Raw genomic sequence first — 19,818 nt, 5'->3', positions numbered from 1 at the left:
AGTTCCAGCCTAACACACTCACCTGTCCAACGGTCCAGCGATGCGGCCGCCCGAAGCTTCGCTCTTCTCCCTCTCTGTCTGCGGCGCCGGCATCACTGGTGTGGGCACCCGGCTGTGACAGTTTGCGGCTTCACAGCCGGGTACGCACTGCGCATGCGCGAGTTGCGCTACGCGTCGTGATTGGCCGGCAATCTTCTGGGACCTCTGACATGTCCCAGAAGATTGCAGGGAGGGAGGGGGAGAGGACAAAGTCCCGCCTCCTAGACCGGCTCCTACAATACACGTCACACTGATTCAATTTTCCGGCATTGGATCAGTGTATCACTGGAGCCAGTCTAGGAGGCGGGACTTTGCTATAGCAGCCGATGGAGGAGGAGGAAGACAGAGGGAGGGGAGGACAAAGGTCAGTCTTGCAGGGATCGGCAGCTAATGGGAACGGCGTTCACCCCTGGGTCTGCTCTGCTAACGTCACTGGTTGCTAGATGCCAATCAGGCTGGCCTTAGCAACCAGTGTCTGTGCAGTGCAGACTTGAGCCACGGCCGCCGCCGGCGGGCGGACAACGGAACGGGGGGGCCCTAGACCCCCAGGGACAGTAATTGCCAGTGCCACCATCCATGTGGGGCCCCTTGGCAAGTGGGGCCCCCGGGCAACCGCCGGGCATGCCCAGTGGAAACGACGGCCCTGCCTTTGATCTGATAAAAGCAGCAACAGCTCACAGACGGTTCGGAACCTATTGTCACCCTCCTGCTGATTTCTGCAGCCAAGGTGACCAGCAGTCTTCTTTGAAGCCTCCAGAAGGTGACAATTCTCTTGTTTACCGGCATGGGGGACTTCATTGGCATGTAGGTGTCAACTCTATCCCAGCTGTGTCCTTTCAAATGCTACTAACAGGACATGTGTGTGATAATACATTCATTAACCCAAAATGACATTACATCTACAATTCACTACATATTTCTACAGATCACTTCATATTTAGCTAATGCAAAGCTATTCCATATCTGATATTTATGTTACAGCTGGCGGTGCTGTCATGTGTGTGGGGGCTGTGATTACTGGGGGTCCTGTGATGTGGGGGGGGGGGGCACTGTGGTGCTTGGGGGGCTGTGATGTGGGGGGCACTTGGTGGGGGGGCTCTAATTGCTTTGGGGGCTGTGATTTCTGGGGGTGCTGTGATGTGGGGGGGGGGCACTGTGGTGGGGGGCTGTAATTTCTTGGAGGGCTGTGATTGCTGGGGGTGCTGTAATTGCTGGGGGTGCTTTAATTTCTGGGGGTACTGTAATGTGTATGGGGGCGGTCTGTGATTGTTGGAAGGGCTGTGGTGTGAGGAGGGGCACTGTGGTGGGGGGCTGTGATTGCTGGAGGTGCTGTGGTGTGGGGGGGGCACTGTGGTGGGGGCTGTGATTGCTTGGGTATATGTGATGTGTGTGTGGGGGGGGGGGCCTGTGAGAACTGAAGGTGCTGTGGTGTGGGGGGGGGCACTGTGGTGAGGGGCTGTGATTGCTGGGGGTTCTGTTATGTGTGTGGGGGGTGGTGAGTACTGAGGGTGCTGGGGTGTGTGGGGGGGCACTGTGGTGGGGGGCTGTGATTGCTGTGATGTGTGGGAGGGCTGTAATTGCTGGGGGTACTGTGGTGTGGAGGGGGGGGCACTGTGGCGGGGGGCTGTGATTGCTGTTGGTTCTGTGACGTGTGGGGGGGCTGTGAGTACTGGGGGTGCTGTGGTACAGGGGGGCACTGTGGTGGGGGGCTGTGATTGCTGTGATGTGTGGTAGGGCTGTGATTGCTGGAGGTTCTGTGGTGTGGAGGGGGCGGGGGGGGACTGTGGTGGGGGGCTGTGATTGCTGTTGGTTCTGTGATGTGTGTGTGGGGGGGCTGTGAGTACTGCGGGTGCTGTGGTGCAGGGGGGCACTGTGGTGGGGGGCTGTGATGTGTGGGAGGGCTGTGATTGCTGGGGGTTCTGTGATGTATGGGGGGGCCGTGAGTACTGGGGGTGCTGTGGTGTGGGGGGGCACTGTGGTGGGGGGCTGTGATTGCTGGGGGTGCACTGTGGTGGAGGGGGGCTGCTCTGTGGGGGGGGGGCAATGTAACCATTGCGGTGTCCATTTGCAGTGCAGTCCTCTTTGTGTGGCAGTGCCTCTATAGGTCGCAGTACAAGGGACTGGGTCTGTGGGTGTCCACCCCCCCCCCCCCCAAATCCCTGCAGAAATTGGCTGCTCGGTCTGGAATGCCCTGGCCTGTTTTTTGTCCCAGTCTGGGCCTGCCTGGAACCTGCAGGATGAGGAGACTGGACTAAATCCTGGGACTGTCCTGCAGCATCCAGGACACTTAGCAATATTGACATATTGACTGCCCCCAGTTACATCACCATCCTCATCCCAGCATATTGCCTACATCGTTCCTCCCAAGACCTCCTGTTCTTTGGCTCCCTCGTCTTCTCCTCCTATGTTGGTCTCCAGAACTTCTCCAGAGCCTCTCCCATCCTCTGGCACTCTCTACCCCAAACATTCCACCTTTAGGCAACCTCTGAAAACTCATTTATTGAGGGAAGCCAAAACCTACCTCCACCTAAAAACAGTACGTTGACCACCTCCAACAGATCATCCCCCATAGCTATTACCTTCTGTACCACCTTCCCCTCCATATTAGATTGTAAGCTCCACGAGCAGGATCCTCTTATTCCTTCTGTATTTAAATGTATTGGAACTGTACTGTCTTCCTTTATTTATATATATATATATATATATATATATATATATATATATATATAGTATATATGCAATTTTTTAATTTTTTTTTATTTCAGAAGAAAGTTTTATTTGAACACATTCCAGCATAAATGTTCCATAAACACTCACAAAAGAATGCAAAGTTGTAATGTACAAAACAGCAGAAAACAAATAGGCAATTACAGCTTCCAACTTCACAGCCCTCTCTTTATATTGTGTAACCCTAATTGAGTTACACAGGCTGTATTATCTGAAATGCCCAGTAGATGGCAGATGGACTCAGTATGCAGTTAATAAAACATTGAGCATTGAACACAGGACTTGGCCTTTTCAGTCACATGATTGTGGCATCATCACAGTGTGACCAGGAAGTGGTGTGTGAGGAAAGACTGAGGGAGATAGACACCAGCTCTGGATGACTTCTTATCCTTCTGCTCAGGTTTTATCACCTATTAATGTCCTGGGAGGACTTCCTGCACAGCTCTGAGGAAGGAGGTCATGGAAGACTTCTAGAAGTTACCACATGCTCAGCCAGAGAAAGGACATGTGACTAGCTGTGAAAGACTGCAGCACAGAGATAGAACCCTGATGAGAGAACTTACTTCACCCAAGACCACACCAGCTGAGAGAGGGACCCCTGGCAAAGATAAGCACTGAGTCCAGACGTCTGGTGAATCCAGTGAGAGGAGACTGCAGCGGACTGATCTGGTAAATTGCATTGTGAGGGTAAGCCAAGCCTCTCCCTGTATCACCACAGGGCACCTGTCTCCTCACTCACAGTAAAGACTCTGAGGTCCAGAGTGGACATTGCACAGCTCAGGCTCCTTCAGTGACCCTGCGGAGCAGGACTTATAAAGGCCCCAACTCTCCTATGTGCACCAAGGGCCATTAGGGTGAAGATAAGGGGGTGGGACGCAGGTGTGCTAGTGGGTGGGTGAGGAAAATCCACATTGCATTGTTATCTGTGTTACTCTATTGTATTTTCCTATGTATGTTGGTTCATTTGCTACTTACTATATAAAGTTAGTTTCAGTTAGGCTGTGTCAGTCTCATTGCACCAAGTATGTTCCCAGTGGGACCCCACATCCTTACCCCGGATGCCCCACTGGGTGGAGGCACTGCCGCAGACATGTACCCCAGCTCCCAGATAGCGGAGGCTCAGGATACGCCTGTCAGGCATAGTGAGTTAACTAGGGTTAGGGACCCCAAAGACACTAGGGGGCACCCTCAAAACCCTGTTACAATTGTAAAGGAACGCGCAACCTGTTTCGGCTATATAAATCCTGTAAAATAATAATAATTATCATAAGAGGAAGAAGAATGCACACTAGAGACCTTTCTCTGGACTGCAGTTCCTCTGAGCCCCACAAGATGGTGATCTCAGTTATACTCAGACAGGAAGTCTCTATGGAATACAGACAGGAAGTCTCTATGGAATACAGACAGGAAGCGATGTCAGGCACAGACAGGAAGTTCTGGGTGAGAGGTGAGTTGGGAGGAAGTAGAGGGCAGACATTGCTGGAACTGGCATCAGAGGAGGTAATATAGTTCTTTTTAGCTATGAGAAGTCTTAGGCCTCAGTCACACACGTGCGTGTACCTGCATGCGTCGTTGCACAACACATGTCTATTAACGGGCTACCCTACGCTCCATGAATGACGCAAAGAAGCTCGCATAACTTTTTTACCTTTTGAGCTTCGAGCACTTTGCTGTTTTTCACGTGTTTTTTTTTTTTTTCTTCGTGAACAAACGCACGTTTAGGTGCGCGGCATGGGTTTTATTGCACATTTTGTAACTACACGCGACATTCATGAAAGGCTAAAGTCTAAATGGAGCCTTATGAGGAACCTCAAAACTTTTGCCTTGGTTATTAACCACTTAAGCCCCGGAGGATTTGGCTGCTAAAAGACCAGGGGGTATTTTGCGATTCGGCACTGCGTGACTTTAACGGACAATTGCGCAGTCGTGCGACGCTGTACCCAAACGAATTTGGCGTCCTTTTTTTCCCACAAACAGAGCTTTCTTTTGGTGGTATTTGATCACCTGTGCGATTTTTATTTTTTGCGCTATAAGCAAAAAAAGGGTGTCAATTTTGCAAAAATAACAATATTTTTCACATTTTTTATATGAAATTCCCCCCCAAAAAAATGTAAAAATCAAAATTTTTTTAACATTTTCGGCCAATTTGTTTTATGCTACCTATGTTTGGTAAAAAAAAATCGCAAAAAGCGTATTTTTATTGGTTTGCGCAAAAGTTATCGCGTTTACTAACAAAGGGAAAGATTTTTGTTGTTTTTTTTTTTTTTAACGCGTAATGGCGGCGATCTGCGATTTTTTTTTTTTTTTGCGGTACTGCGACATTGGGGCGGACAGATCGGACCCTTGACTGACATTTTTGACACTTTTGGGGTTACCAGTGACATTTCTACAGTAATCAGTGCTATACATATGTACTGATACTGTAAAAATACACTGGTAGTGAAGGGGTTAACTTTATTTGAGAGGGAGGGGCTGTGTGTGTCCCTAGGGGAGTGATTCTTACTGTGATTGGCTGTGGCTTGACGTGTAGGAACAATGATCAACGGTTGTACATTGTAGAACCGTGTGATCGGTGTTTCTTCATCGGGGAGAATGACAGGTGGCTTGTTTACATCAGCCGCCTGACTTTCTCCCTCTCCCCCGACGATCGTCGAGTGACCGGCGGACATCGGGTCCGCCGGTCACACGCGCGGGGGGGTCCGTGACCGCGTGGGAGCGCGCCTCCGGCGGCGCTCGCTCCCCAGAGCCTCACAGGCTAGCGACGTAGACCTAGGTCGCTCTGCCTGTGAGGGGCTGACTGCCACAGTAAATATACTGTGCGTAATCGGCAAGCGGTTAATAGAATAATAATAATAATTGCCTTTGTTTGCCATTAAAAAAAAAACTTTTGATATGGCCCGCGGGGGGCTGCTGACGAGCACAAGAGCATGCAGTTTCCAACTTTCCAGTCACGGTGGACAATTTTAAGGGGGTTGCGATTGGCTGGATGTTGGAGCCAAAAGCACAAGTTCCTGACCCGCTTCGGTGTTTGCTGGAAAATTGTCCTGCCCTGCTAAGGCCAAGCCCTCCGCCATGTTGTGCCCCACTCAATGCCAGAGACCTCCACGTGACATTCCTGGCTGTTGACCTTTATATCCCTAAAGGAAATAATGTCCACACATAAATAGGGTTACTGCACTTTACTGGTGGCACTTACACACAAAAAAATCACATAGACATAAATTCCGGAGTCACTTGACAATACATGTCAATAGAGTTTAGTGGACGGTCCACAGCAGTCACATGTGAAAGCATTATGCAGCACCGTAAGGCGCCATCATTCCTTAACACACAAAAGTATTGGGATGCCTGCTACATGAACTTTAATGGCATCCCAGTCTTAGTCCGTAGGGTCCAATATTGAGTTGGCCCACCCTTTGCAGCCATAACAGCTTCAACTCTTCTGGGAAGGCTGTCCACAAGGTTTAGGAGTGTGTCTATGGGAATGTTTGACCATTCTTCCAGAAGCGTATTTGTGAAGTCAGGCACTGAAGTTGGACAAGAAGGCCTGGCTCGCAGTCTCTGCTCTAATTCATCCCAAAGGTGTTCTGTTGGGCCAAGGTCAGGACTCTGTGCAGGCCAGTCAAGTTCCTTCAACCCAAACTTGCTCATCTATGTCTTTATGAACCTTGCTTCAAAGTCATGTTGGAACAGGAAGGGACCACCCACAAAGTTGGGAGCATGAAATTGTCCAAAATGTCTTGGTATGCTGATGCCTTAGGAGTTCTCTTCACTGGAACTAGAGGGCCAACCCAACCCCTGAAAAACAACCCCACACCATAATTCCCCCTCCATCAAACTTTACGCTTGGCACAATGCAGGCCAGTGAAATTCCTCCACCCCAAACTCGCTCATCCATGTCTTTATGCACTGGTCCAAATCATTTGGTATAGGACTATGGTGTGGGGTTGTTTTTCAGGGGTTGGGCTTGACCCCTTAGTTCCAGTGAAGGGAACTCTTAAGGCATCAGCATACCAAGACATTTTGGACAATTTCATGCTCCCAACTTTGTGGGAAGAGTTTGAGGATGGCCCCTTCCTGTTCCAACATGACTGCACACCAGTGCACAAAGCAAGGTCCATAAAGACAGGGATGAGCGAGTTTGGGGTGGAGGAACTTGACTGGCCTGCACAGAGTCCTGACCTCAACCCCCATAGAACACCTTTGAGCTGCACAGAGTCCTGACCTTTTGACATTTTTAGATGCAGCAATTTAGAAATTGGATGAATGGTTTAGCACCAGGAAACACATTTTGAAAGATAAAAAAGTGAATTTTATATACAACTGTATAGATCAGACCAAAATGAGGGACAAGTGAGGCGGGGAAAGGGACAGAGGGACTTTGTTCCAAATAAGGGTCAGTCCCTCCAAATCCGGGACACTCCCCTGAAATCAGTGGCAGTTGGGAGCTATGTTAACAGTCTCTGTCCGCCTGGGGTCATTAGTACTCACTTGAATGGGATCTCTGCAGTCACCTCCCCCTAGGTACACCTCTCCTGGGACTTCCCAGGGGAATAGCCTCATTTAGAGAACTCTTGGCCTAGTCTAAAAGGCCTTTTGCAAACTGTCCTACGCCCCACCTCCATGAGGGTCAGGAAGTTTAAAGTCGGCTCTCCTGGGTGCAGCTCTACTCCCCCCAGCCTCCAGCTCTGTCCAGGGTCTCCATATGCTGGTTACAACTGTACTGGTGTGGGGTGTTTGGCTCCCATGCCCCACTAGGGTTCCTCTTAACCTGACTTATATGTGGGCACTGACTCACCCATTACATACCATAGGAGGGCTCTAACTAAAATGGGTTTAGCAGCTTATGGCACTGTCTTCTGTAACCAGACACTAATCTGGAACAGCGCCACCTAGTGGCAGATTAGCTAATTGCACCCGCCTACACGCTGTGCTGACTCTAAAATACTGCCTTTCAGTGGGGTGGCATTACCTTCAGCCACCTGAACCTCCAGACTAAAGACCGCTCCAACCTTACATTTGTGGAGCCTGCATGTGGATCCCTGTGAACCACTACCTGAACTAACAGCTACTTTCTGCTTCCTAGTGAGAGAGGTGTTACACTCCATTTATAGGGAACTGCTAGTAACTATATATTTGTTTTAATCTTTGCTTTGAACTTTGCTGATACTCTTATATTGTATTAGGCTTCCGCCTAGTGGTCTAGGGAGGAGACTCTTCCTATGCATCCCTGTTACCTGTATAGCTTCATTGACTGTTATTCTTTGTTCAGCACTATTGCATACCTTCCTATCATTCTATATCTGGATCGTGAATTCATCCTGAGTTCATTCAGTAAACACCAAGGCATCATTGCTGTTTGCCTAATCATTTGACTGATACTGTTACATAACAGTTTTAGCAGTGATACATGCGGTCACTAAGACTGGTTGGATCAGCAGCACCTGCGTCAGATCTGAAAGCCATAGGAAGAAGTCCTCTTAACCACTTGCCTTCTGTGCACTTAAACACCCTTCCCATCCAGGCCAATTTTCAGCTTTCAGCGCTCGCACACTTTGAATGACAATTGCGCGGTCATGCTACACTGTACCCATATGAAATTTTTATCATTTTTTTCACACAAATAGAGATTTCTTTTGGTGGTATTTAATCATCTCTGGGTTTTTTATTTTTTACAAAAAAAAAGAAAAAAGACAGAAAATTTTGAAAAAAAAAAAAAAGTTTTTCTTATTTTCTGCGAGTAAATTTTGAAAATAAATTTTTCTCCCTCACTGATGTGCGCTGATGAGGCGGCACTGATGGGCACTGATAGGCTGCACTTATGGGCACTGATAGGCTGCACTTATGGGCACTGATGAGGTGGCACTTATGGGCACTGATGAGGAGGTACTAATATGCCGCACTGATAGGCGGCACTGATAGGTGGCACTGATAGGCGGCACTGCTGGGTACTGAGAGGTGGCACTGCTGGGTACTGAGAGGTGGCACTGCTGGGCACTGAGAGGTGGCACTGACGGGTGGCACTGATGGGCACTGATAGGCGGCACTGATGGACACTAACGGGTGGCACTGATGGACACTGACGGGTGGCACTGATGGGCGGCACTGATGAGCACTGATGGGCAGCACCATCAGTGCCCACACTCAGTGCCCATAGTGCTGCCAGTCAGTGCTCATCAGTGCCTAGATGAGCAGGCACTGATGGGCACTGACTGGCAGCACTATGGGCACTGATTGTGGGCATTGATGGGGGCACTGATGGCGGGCACTGTGGGCACTGATGGGGGGGCAATGTGTGTGTTTTTTTTACCTTCAGTAATCAGGGCACTGGTGATCAGTGCCCTGATTACATGTCTCTGTGTCCCCAGCGGCTGTCGGCTCCCCCTCCTTCCTCACACTGCAGTGTCTGTGTGAGGAAGGAGCGCCGGCGATGAGAGATGATCTCATATGTTTACATATGAGATTATCTCTCATTGGACGGCTTGATCACGTGGTGAATGGCCGCTGTGATTGGCCATTCACCACGATCTGTGATCGGCTGCGTCCCTTGGACACGGCCGACACAGATTCTCCCCGCTGCGCGCTCGCAGGAGCGCGCGGGGGGGCGTGTCACTGGAGGCCGTTTAAAAACGGCCTCCCGAAAATTCGAGTCCGCGCTGCAGCCGTATATAGGCTGTAGCGCGGATGTGAGGAGGTTAAAAAAACAAAATACAGCTAAAGCAGGTATAGCTTGGTAAAACTCTCCATTGCCACAACAGTTTATTGGTATAGTGCACAAAACCCCAAGGTTGAGGTGAATCTGAATCTTGCCCTTTATAGATCACCTCCACTGATGTGTCCTTATTGAACGAGCTCTCCCCATCTGTAATGGAACCTCAACCCACACTGTACTTGTGGACTTCCATCAGTATACGGCTTCCTCCCAGTCGTGAACATAGATATCAGATTTTCCCAGCCGCCCCCATACAAAGCTTGCCGACAACATAGCTTGTACTGGAATCTATCTTTATTGAACAGTCACACAGAATTTATATACAGCATGGACCTCCCCCTCCTGATCAGATTATCACACACAGGTCAGGGGTTGCCTAATTACATTATCCTATGCAGATGAAATTGTATACAGAAATAGAATTAACCTGAACTAATTACCTAGCCATCTGGACAGAAACAATGTGAGGTCATTAACATTTAACAATGAAACAGACAGACTTAACACAATCCACGTCACAGCTCAATAGACAATAGGGAGAGCCTGCCAGTGACCATCTGTCCATATCCTACATTGAAGTACATGGAATACACACCTAAGCATTGCTTTGATTATTTAGGAGTCACAGACTTCATGGCAACAGGCTATAGGTCTCACGGTGTAAAGTGGGATTAACCAGATCCAACACACTGACAATATGGCTGCTCTCAGACCCCCCCCCCCTCTGGGTTTGGGGACGTAGCCTGTAATGTCTGAAGATTCTGACTCTGATTCTGTTTTTAGGTCTGTCTCTGACCTGACTCCAGTACTCACTAAGTATACTGCTACTAATGTCGTCCCTGAAATTCATGCTGGTCCCTGTACACCATGTACAGCTTTAAAGTATTGCCCAAACCTGCCATTTGAAGGATTTGTGTATTCCCCATGGTCTCCTCAAAGCTTAGGTCGCCCAGGCAGGGCGCTTATCAGAATCTGGAAGCCCCCTTTAATGAGGGGGCCCCCCTCATGTGAATGAGTATGGGGTAAATAGTATCCCTATCCACTCACCAACAAAGTGTAAAAATAAAGACAGGAGGTCGTTTTTGATAATTCCTTTATTAAAAAAATGTCCACCAATGTAGATCCATCTGACTCCTGCAGGACCCAAAAAAAAAAAAAAATGCTCCGCCTGCATGTAGCGGTCGGTGACGTCACTTGGGGGAATTGCTACCAGATGACATCACCAGGTGGCCTCGCCCTTACCTATTCTAGAATTGTCACACGGCAGAGCAGGCAGACGGTGGTTAGCCTTTGTCGCGGGTGGAGTGTTTTTTTTTTCAGGTCTGGTGGTACGGCGGGCCTTGTGATTGACAATTGATCTACATCAGGGGAGATTGTTTTTTAATTCTTTTAATAAAGGAATTGTCAAAAACTGCCTCCTGTCTTTACTTGTGACTTTTTTTATTGGAGAATGAGTGGGGGGGCCAGGATCTGGGGGGCCCCTGCCCCAAACCCCCCCCCCCCCTATGTTGAGAGGGAGCCCCCTGTCCCAAAGCCCCGCCCCCATGTTGAGGGCATGCAGTATGGTTCAGGAGAAGGGGAGCGCTTACTCGGCCCCCCCCCCCACACACACACACACTTTCCTGGCCTGCCAAGCTGTATGCTCGGATAAGGGCCTTGTATGGATTGGGGGGGCATCCACGCCGTTTTTCTTTTTTTCTTTTGCCGACAAACTCTGCAATGTTTTTTTTTTCCATTTAGCTGTTACCGGGGAAGCTCCTCAACAGCCTACCTATTGACTGTGCACTCGACGGGCAAACATCCCGTCAAGCACACAGAACGGGCAATGTTCGGGCCGAGCATAAGTTTGCCAATTTGTACCGTTTGCCCATCCCTAGACTTTGCATAAATGTCATTTCTGATAATGCAGGTGGGACAGAATACAATAGGTGTGCAGGGTGCCAAAAATTCAACAAACATAAAGTAACCCAAACTACATGTGCCAGTGTGTTAACCGCTTACAACCCAAACCTAATATTGTACAGCCAATACAGTCTAGATAATTCTCAATCTACAGGGAAACCTACAAAGATCACATGACCACATCAGTGAGGATGGAGGAGGACCGGAGTCACATGACTGAGAGGATACTAAACCTTACCCTAGAGATCATCTGCCTTCTGATTGGAGAGGTAAGGAGGATTCTGGGAGGTCACATGACATCACTCTTATCTCTATTAATAAAACACAGACCTGACCGGAGAGGTGAGGAGGATTCTGGGAAGTCACATGACATCACTCTTATCTCCATTAATAAAACACAGACCTGACCGGAGAGGTGAGGAGGATTCTGGGAATCAACATGACATAACTTTTATCTCTTAACAAAACACAGACCTGACCAGAGAGGTGAGGAGGATTCTGGGAGGTCACATGACATCACTCTTATCTCTATTAATAAAACACAGACCTGACCGGAGAGGTGAGGAGGATTCTGGGAGGTCACATGACATCACTCTTATCTCTATTAATAAAACACAGACCTGACCGGAGAGGTGAGGAGGATTCTGGGAGGTCACATTACATAACTCTTATCTCTTAACAAAACACAGACCTGCCCGGAGAGCTGCAGAGGATTCTGGGAGGTCACATGACATCACACCTAACTCTATTAAAAAAAAACAACACAATTACCCCCGTCACTTTGCGCACTCGCCATAATGTGCTCACTAGTATCCCTCTTCGAGTACTGGAAGAATTCCGTAGTCGCCTTGCTGGACTGTATTCGGCCCCGGCACAGGCTGACCCTGCGGATGCCTTTTTGCAACGCGTTTCTTTGCCTACGCTTTCGGCTTCTCATGCAACTCTTATGGACCGCGATATTCAGGAGTCCGAAGTTTTACAATGCATCAAGGAGCTGAAGATAGGGAAGAAACCTGGCCCAGATGGCTTTACCGCATTGTTTTATCGGAAGTTTGCCACTGTCCTAGCCCCTCATCTGACAGCGATGTTCAACGCTGTTAAAAACGGCCAATCCCTTACTCCGGACTTGTTGACAGCCAACATTGTCATGCTACCCAAACCGGATCGGGATCACTCTTCATGGGCTAATTTTCGTCCAATTTCGCTTATCAATATTGATATGAAGCTATTAACCAAAATACTGGCTACCCGCCTGAATTCCTTCCTTCCTAGCCTGATCAAGAAGGACCAGGTTGGCTTCGTGCCCAGCCGACAGGCAGGGGACGCCATTCGGCGGATTATTCAACTACAGCATTTTGCCCTTCAACGACGTATACCCACTATGCTTTTATCCCTAGACGTGACTAAGGCTTTTGATACCCTGTCTTGGCCTTATCTCATGGCTGTTCTCCGCCACTTTGGCTTCGGCCCCTCTTTTCTGTCCTGGCTTGCTGCCCTCTACGATTCCCCTCAGGCCCATATCAAATATTACGGATTCGAGTCGCTCCCTTTTTCCATTGGCCGGGGTACGCGGCAGGGGTGCCCGTTGTCCCCCCTGCTGTTTGTCCTGGCCTTGGAACCTTTAGCTGAAGCAATACGTACCCATCATGACATCTCGGGCATTGAGGTGGCAGGCTCCCCGCATAAAATTTCGTTATTTGCGGACGATATCTTGTTGTCTCTTACTTCACCTAGGATTTCGCTGCCTAATCTTCTGGCTTTGTTGGATGAGTTTGCTGTTTTCTCTGGCCTGCATATTAACCCTGCCAAATCGAATGCGATGTCAGTTACTTTGCCTCCTGATGAGGTGGCGGCCCTTCAAGCAGCCTTTCCTTTCAAATGGCACCCTGCTTTACCCTATTTGGGTGTTAAACTATCTCCTACGTATAAAGGTCTTTATGCGGTTAATTATCCGTCTCTCTTTCGCCATTTGACATCCTTGCTTTCTTCTTGGTCTCACCTTTTCTTGTCCTGGTTTGGCAGGATCACAGCCGTTCGTATGACCTATCTTCCTAAACTATTGTACTATTTCCGGGTGTTGCCGGTTCCGATCCCCTCTCACATCTTACGTATTCATCAACGAAAGATTTTGAAATTTGTTTGGGGTTCTTCCAGACCCCGTATTAATAGGTGCGTTCTGTATGCTCGGAGGATTTCTGGGGGGTTCTCGGTACCGAACTTGAAGGCATACTACACTGCGGCGTCGATAGCCCCTCTCTCTCACTTGCATGACACGTTTCAGTTACCACTATGGGCCACGATTGACCTGGCAGATGCTAGCCCAGTCCCCCTTTCTTCTATTCCTTGGCTCCCTCCTAAATTTCGACCGCCGGACTTGCGCCCTTGCCTCCTTCATTCTCTCCGCCTATGGGACTCCGTCAAGTACTCCGCTAACTTGATCTCACCCCACTTGCCTTTACTACGTCTCTTCCCTTGCCCTAGGTTTCCACCTGGTCTCGCTAATCCGCGAGTGTTTTCCTGGTGGACTGACCATGGCTTTGTGGATGTCCACCCGTTATTTACTCCCACGAAGATACTTCCCTTTGGGGCCCTTCGTTCCTCACATGACATACCTTTGCGAGAGCATTTTCGTTATATGCAACTCCATCATTTTCTTCAGCAACTCATTAGGCATAGACCCTTACCCTATACGCTTACGCCATTTGAAAGCATCTGTAGGGCACGGCCCCACTCGCCGGGACTTATATCCCTTCTATATGCCTCCATTATCGCCTGCGATACACCCCCCTTCACGGCCTATCATTCTAACTGGGAACTAGAACTGGGGGGCAGTTTAGACAGGGAAGATTGGCAGCACATGACGGCGGCTCTCTCTAAGTGTTCCCGCAATGTCTTGATTCTGGAAAATGCATATAAGGTATTTTACCGATGGTACTATACTCCGGCCAGACTGGCTAAATTTATACCCGCCTATTCCCCCCTGTGCTTCCGAGAATGCGCTCAGGAGGGGACTATGGCACATATTTGGTGGACATGTCCCAAGGTGCGCAGACTGTGGATTAGGATTTATGCCTTGCTCCGTAATATTTTTCAAGTCACCCTGAAGAAGGACCCGTATGAGGCTCTCTTGTGTAAGCCTATACCTGATTTGACTCGTGCACAGCGACAGTTGGCTCAGCACTTGTTTACGGCTACGAAATTGACCATTGCCCGATCTTGGTAGACCCCGTCGCTTAGTTTTGAGGCGGCCAAAAACCGTATGAATGATATTCTTGTTAACGAAAAGTTGACTGCGATAGTTTCTGACACTCACGCTAAGTTTCTTAAGGTATGGGACCCCTGGATCTCGACAGTGGCCCCTTCTAGATTCCAGACCGCCCTTCTCTCTCTCTAAATGCCTCCTGGGCGCGCACCCCGCAGGACCTACTCCCCTCTCCCCCCCCCCTCCCTCTTCCCCCTCTTTTCTTCAGCTTCTCTCCTTGTCGTCTCTCTTATTGTTTGTCCTACCTTTTCACTCTTCCCCCTTTTTTTTCCTTTTCTTTGTCTCGTACTGATGTTTCCCTCTCTGGCTTGGTACTCTCAGGCCCAGCCTTTGTTTGCTCGTTGGAACGTAATGAACCTTTTCCTGACAATGGTTATTGTTTGGTCCGTGCTGTTTCCCGGTTGGCGCACGTACTGTGTCTGTAACATGTTCTGCCAATATCTATTTCTCTGCGTTCCAGTTTTTCTTATGCAATTGTACACATGTATCGTGTTTTTGATGTATGTTACTGCTCTTATTTTCAAAATAAAAACTTTTGTACAAGAAAAAAAACAACACAAACCTGACCAGAGAGGTGAGGAAGATTCTGGGAGGTCAAATGACATCACTCTTATCTCTTAACAAAAGACAGACCTGACCGGAAAGCTGTGGAGGATTCTGGGAATGTGACATATTACTGTTTTTGCTTGAATAGAGTTTTTCTCCTGTGAAGTCTGGAGATCATATCACCATCACAGTGCCTCCACCTCACTCCCTGATACCTGAGTTAAACAGCAATGGGAAGATTCTAGAAGTCACCAAGAAGATGCTGGAGCTGCTGACAGGAGAGGTGAGTGGTGCTGGGAATTCTGGGACATTATCCAGTAACAGACAAGGGATGTGTCTGGATGGTGACTGTATCATTGTGTGTGTCAGGTTCCTATAAGGTGTCAGGATGTCACTGTCTATTTCTCCATGGAGGAGTGGGAGTATTTAGAAGGACACAAGGATCTCTACAAGGACGTCATGATGGAGAATCAGCCGCCCCTCACATCACCGGGTAAGAGGAGACTTTATTGTAAAGGAGAGAGCAGTACGGAGGATCCACCTAGATCCCCCATCATCTGATAAACACATAGAAACAATGTATTCAGTCAGTGTGTGTGTTTCCTACAGATGGATCCATTAATGGGAACCCACCAGAGAGATGTCCCCGTCCTCTGTATTCCCAGGTTTCCACACTGAAAGGTCACACCATCCCTCACCATCATCAGGTAGATGAATAACATTTACTGATAGTTATGATTTACAGAGAAGCATATTTGTTACAATAAATGTTTTTATATATTCAGAGTGGAAACCTTGGCGATTATAATGTTGTTAAGGAAGAGTTTAAAAAGGAGGATGAGAAGTATGGAGTGATGAAGGAGCTTTCTGAAGGACACAAGGATCTCTACAAGGACGTCATGATGGAGAATCAGCCGCCCCTCACATCACCGGGTAAGAGGAGACTTTATTGTAAAGGAGAGAGCAGTACGGAGGCTCCACCTAGATCCCCCATCATCTGATAAACACATAGAAACAATGTATTCAGTCAGTGTGTGTGTTTCCTACAGATGGATCCAGTAATGGGAACCCACCAGAGAGATGTCCCCGTCCTCTGTATTCCCGGGATTCCACACAGGAAGATCACACCATCCCTCACCGTCATCAGGTAGGTGGAGTTGAGGGTCTGGAACATAAAGTGACATGTGGAGACGATGTGTGGAACTTTACAAGATGATATTTTCTATGTGATCTCACATCATAAATACTTCTATTTTACAGATGTTATTTTCTGCCATTCTGTTGATTTAGGGTGAAGATCTGAGGAACATGATATTTGAGGGGAAAGTCTCTGCCCAGCAGACTGGCCTGGAGGAGTCGGCTGAGTTAATTGAACACAGCTCTGGCTACTATTTGAAAGAGCATATTCAGCAGCTATTTCCTTCTGAGGTTAGGGAGGAGAACAACGGTAGCATAGAAGGAGGAGGCAATAGGCAAGGAGAACCAATTGTTCCTTTAGCTTGCTGCCAAGTTGCCTTAAGTGACGGGGAGGTCGGGGATAATAGTGAAATCTCCCACCCTACCTGGGTGCCAGATATAGTAGAGTCAGGAAGTGAGGGAGCGGTAGATGATCAGAGAGGCAGGACGCCATCCAGGAGCAACTTGCAGAAGAGCAGAGGAAGCACACACCTCCGTCCACCAGATGGCAGAACTCTACTGGAGCAAGCCACCGTTCTCCCCCGGGCCACTCCCCAAACCTCAGCTGTATGGGCCTTTTTCAACACATGCCCTGAAGACCGCACTGCAGTCATATGCAGTCTCTGTCAGAAGCGCCTCAAGCGTGGCAGTAGCATCAGTCGTTTGGGTACCACGTGTATGAAAAGACATATGAGTGCTTATCACACAGCTCTGTGGGAACAACACCTGAATGCTAGCGGTTGGCAGCAAAAATGCCACACTTGTCATCATCCATCCAGCGCCTCCCTTTCTACTTCTTCCCCTCTATATAGGACCCCCCGTCATCCATTATTTCAGCACAGAGCCAGTTGCTTGGAGCGGGCCACAGTTATCCCCCGGTCTACTCCCCAGAGCTCAGCTGCGTGGGCCTTTTTCAACACATGCACTGAAGACCGCACCGTAGTCATTTGCAGTGTCTGCCTAAAGCGTGTCAAGCGTGGCAGTAACGTCAGCCATTTGGGTACCACGTGCATGAAGAGACACATGGCTTCTCACCACGCAGCTCAGTGGGAGCAGCACCTGAAGGCTAGCGGTAGGCAGCATAAAGGCCTTACTCCTACAGATGGATCCATCATCAAAAGACTACCAGAAAGATGACCCTGCCCCTCTGTATTCCCGGGATTCCACACAGGAAGATCACACCATCCCTTACCATCATCAGGTAGATGATTGACAATCATTGGTAGTTTATTGTTTATTACAATGAATGTCTTCTTATATACTCAGAGTGAAAACTTCAGGGATTATTACATTGTTGCTAAAACAAAAGAAGTTTAAAGAGGGGGATGAGGATTATGATGTGATGAAGGAGCTTTTCAGAATCAGATGACGGGATTTCTTCAACGACGTCATGATGGAGAATCAGCCGCTCCTCACATCACTGGGTAAGAGAGAGCAGTACAGACGGTCCACCTAGATCAGGGGTCTAGAATTAAAATTTACGGAGGTCCAGTCAGTAAAGTTTTCTTTTGGCAGAAATCCGAACATCATGTTTGCAGCAAAACACATCACAGCCCCAACCGCCCCCCCTTTACATCAATGTCTTTAGCCTACCCTTAACATCATAGCGCCCTTTACATTACAGCCCTCTCTTTACATTAGTATCCTCACCGCCTGTCCCCTTCACATCACAACCCCTCTAAACATCACGGTCCCCCCCCTCTTTACATCAGTGTCCATAGTCTCCCTTTCCATTGAAGTGCACTTCACATTACAGTGCCCCTTTAAAACACAGTGCCTTTTTATGTCACAGTGCCCCTCCACATCACATTGCTGCCCCTTCACGTCACAGCGCTGCCCCTCCACGTCTCATTGCTGCCCCTCCACCTCTCATTGCTGCCCCTCCACCTCTCATTGCTGCCCCTCCACATCACAGTGCTGCTCCTCCACATCCCAGCGCTCCTTTAAATGTAAGCCTCCCCTGCACTTTTCTACTTTTTGGCAGTGTAGAGGCAGTCATTGCTGCCCCACCACGTCACATTGCCGCCCCTCCACGTCACATTGCCGCCCCTCCACGTCACATTGCCGCCCCTCCACATCACATCGCCGCCCCTCCACATCAGTTTTTGACAATTTTGAAAAACTACTGCCCTCAGCCTCATCGGTGTCCATTGGTGCAGCCTCCTCTGTGTCCATCGGTGCCGCCTCCTCTGTGTCTATTGGTGCAGCAGAAAAATACCTCTTTTCAAAATGTTCAGTCTTTTTTAGTTTGGCAAAATATAAAAAAAACAGTGATGATTAAATACCACCAAAACAAAAGCTATATTTGTCTCAAAAATTATAAAAATTTTGTTTGGGTACAGTGTTTCATGACCGCGCAATTGTCATTCAAAGTGCGACAGCTCGGAAAGCTGAAAATTGGCCTGGGCAGGAAGGGGGTAAAAGTGCCCAGTATTGAAGTGGTTAAAAACATTAAAACATCCCCTAAAATCTCCCTAGTTGTAAATTCATCCCAATGACCTGGCGCACACTACCAGTCTTATGATACACGTAGCTGAATGACGCGGCTGGCCACGCTGTTTTTATAATTGTGACAGTGGGTGTGGGGAGAAGGTTCCCGCCTTGACTTTTTCAACATGTAGAACAAAGGTGAACTTATAATTAAAATGGAGAGTTAGATGTAACAGTGATTCTAGGCAGTGAAAGATCCTAGAACAACAAAAAAAGCAAAACTGGGGACAAGGGGGGTGGAGAAGGGTGTTCTGGTGTAAGTTCATCTTTTAATTTTTTCTGCAAAGGTGAACTAACACTTTAACTGCCTGACCCAGGACCTTATGCATTTTAGTCTGTGTTGACATATTTTTTGTGGGAACAGCTACAGCACAAAATGTGTAGATATGAGGTCATTGAGAATGACATAGGTTGTCACTTTACAGGAGACGTAGCTATTCTACAGGCTAGAGATGCACCGTTATATGTATCGGCGAAAATAGGGTTATCGGCATTTTGGCGATAGGAAAAAAAAGTGCCGAAATATGCTGATAACCAGGGGCTGACTGGCAACTTTTGATCCAGGGGGCAGGTATAAACCAGAAGCCCATGGTGCAGCGACTCGGCTCACCTCCCACTCTCCCTCTTCCCAGCCTCCTCCTGACCCCCATTCCAGGCTTAAGCTCTGCTCCAGGTACTCTCTACTCACTAGCCGAACCTGGGTTCCTGACCTGGCAAGCAGGGGGCGTTTGGGGGGAGCTGGGACAGCTCGGTCAGGGACTGGCCGGGGGAGGAGAGTCTCCAGTGGTGCATGAAACTGGCCTCTGCTCAGGCACAGTTTACACCATCCATGCTGGGGGGGGACGGGGGACGAACTCCTGCACTCTGTCCTTGTCTTTATCCCGCACTTAGTAGGTCAGCGGTGGAGACTTTATTTTTCTTCACTTGGAATCCTTTAGGCATGTCTGTGGCAGAAGCAGTGCAG

The 19,818-nt window shown here is 48.5% G+C and overlaps 2 pseudogenes across 2 annotated transcripts in view; both read left to right on the top strand.

Moving 5' to 3' along the window:
* Positions 1–4,246: 4,246 nt before the first annotated feature.
* Positions 4,247–19,818, top strand: part of LOC309550793 — a 1,525,103-nt pseudogene continuing 1,509,531 nt past the window's right edge. Inside the window, exons 1-5 of the transcript XR_014226173.1 lie at positions 4,247–4,266; positions 11,535–11,649; positions 15,337–15,471; positions 15,974–16,121; positions 16,238–16,335. The product of XR_014226173.1 is annotated as an uncharacterized misc_RNA (transcript). The remainder of the gene's footprint in view (positions 4,267–11,534; positions 11,650–15,336; positions 15,472–15,973; positions 16,122–16,237; positions 16,336–19,818) is intronic.
* On the top strand, positions 16,497–17,577 carry LOC309550063 (zinc finger BED domain-containing protein 6-like; annotated as a pseudogene). The gene has a single exon. The product of its transcript is annotated as a zinc finger BED domain-containing protein 6-like (transcript).

Source organism: Pelophylax lessonae, assembly GCF_965119305.1.
Source record: "Pelophylax lessonae genome assembly, chromosome: 3".
In the NCBI taxonomy this organism is placed as follows: Eukaryota; Metazoa; Chordata; class Amphibia; order Anura; family Ranidae; genus Pelophylax; species Pelophylax lessonae.
Note: the sequence above shows the minus strand (reverse complement) of the source record. Positions and strands in the feature narration are given on the sequence as shown.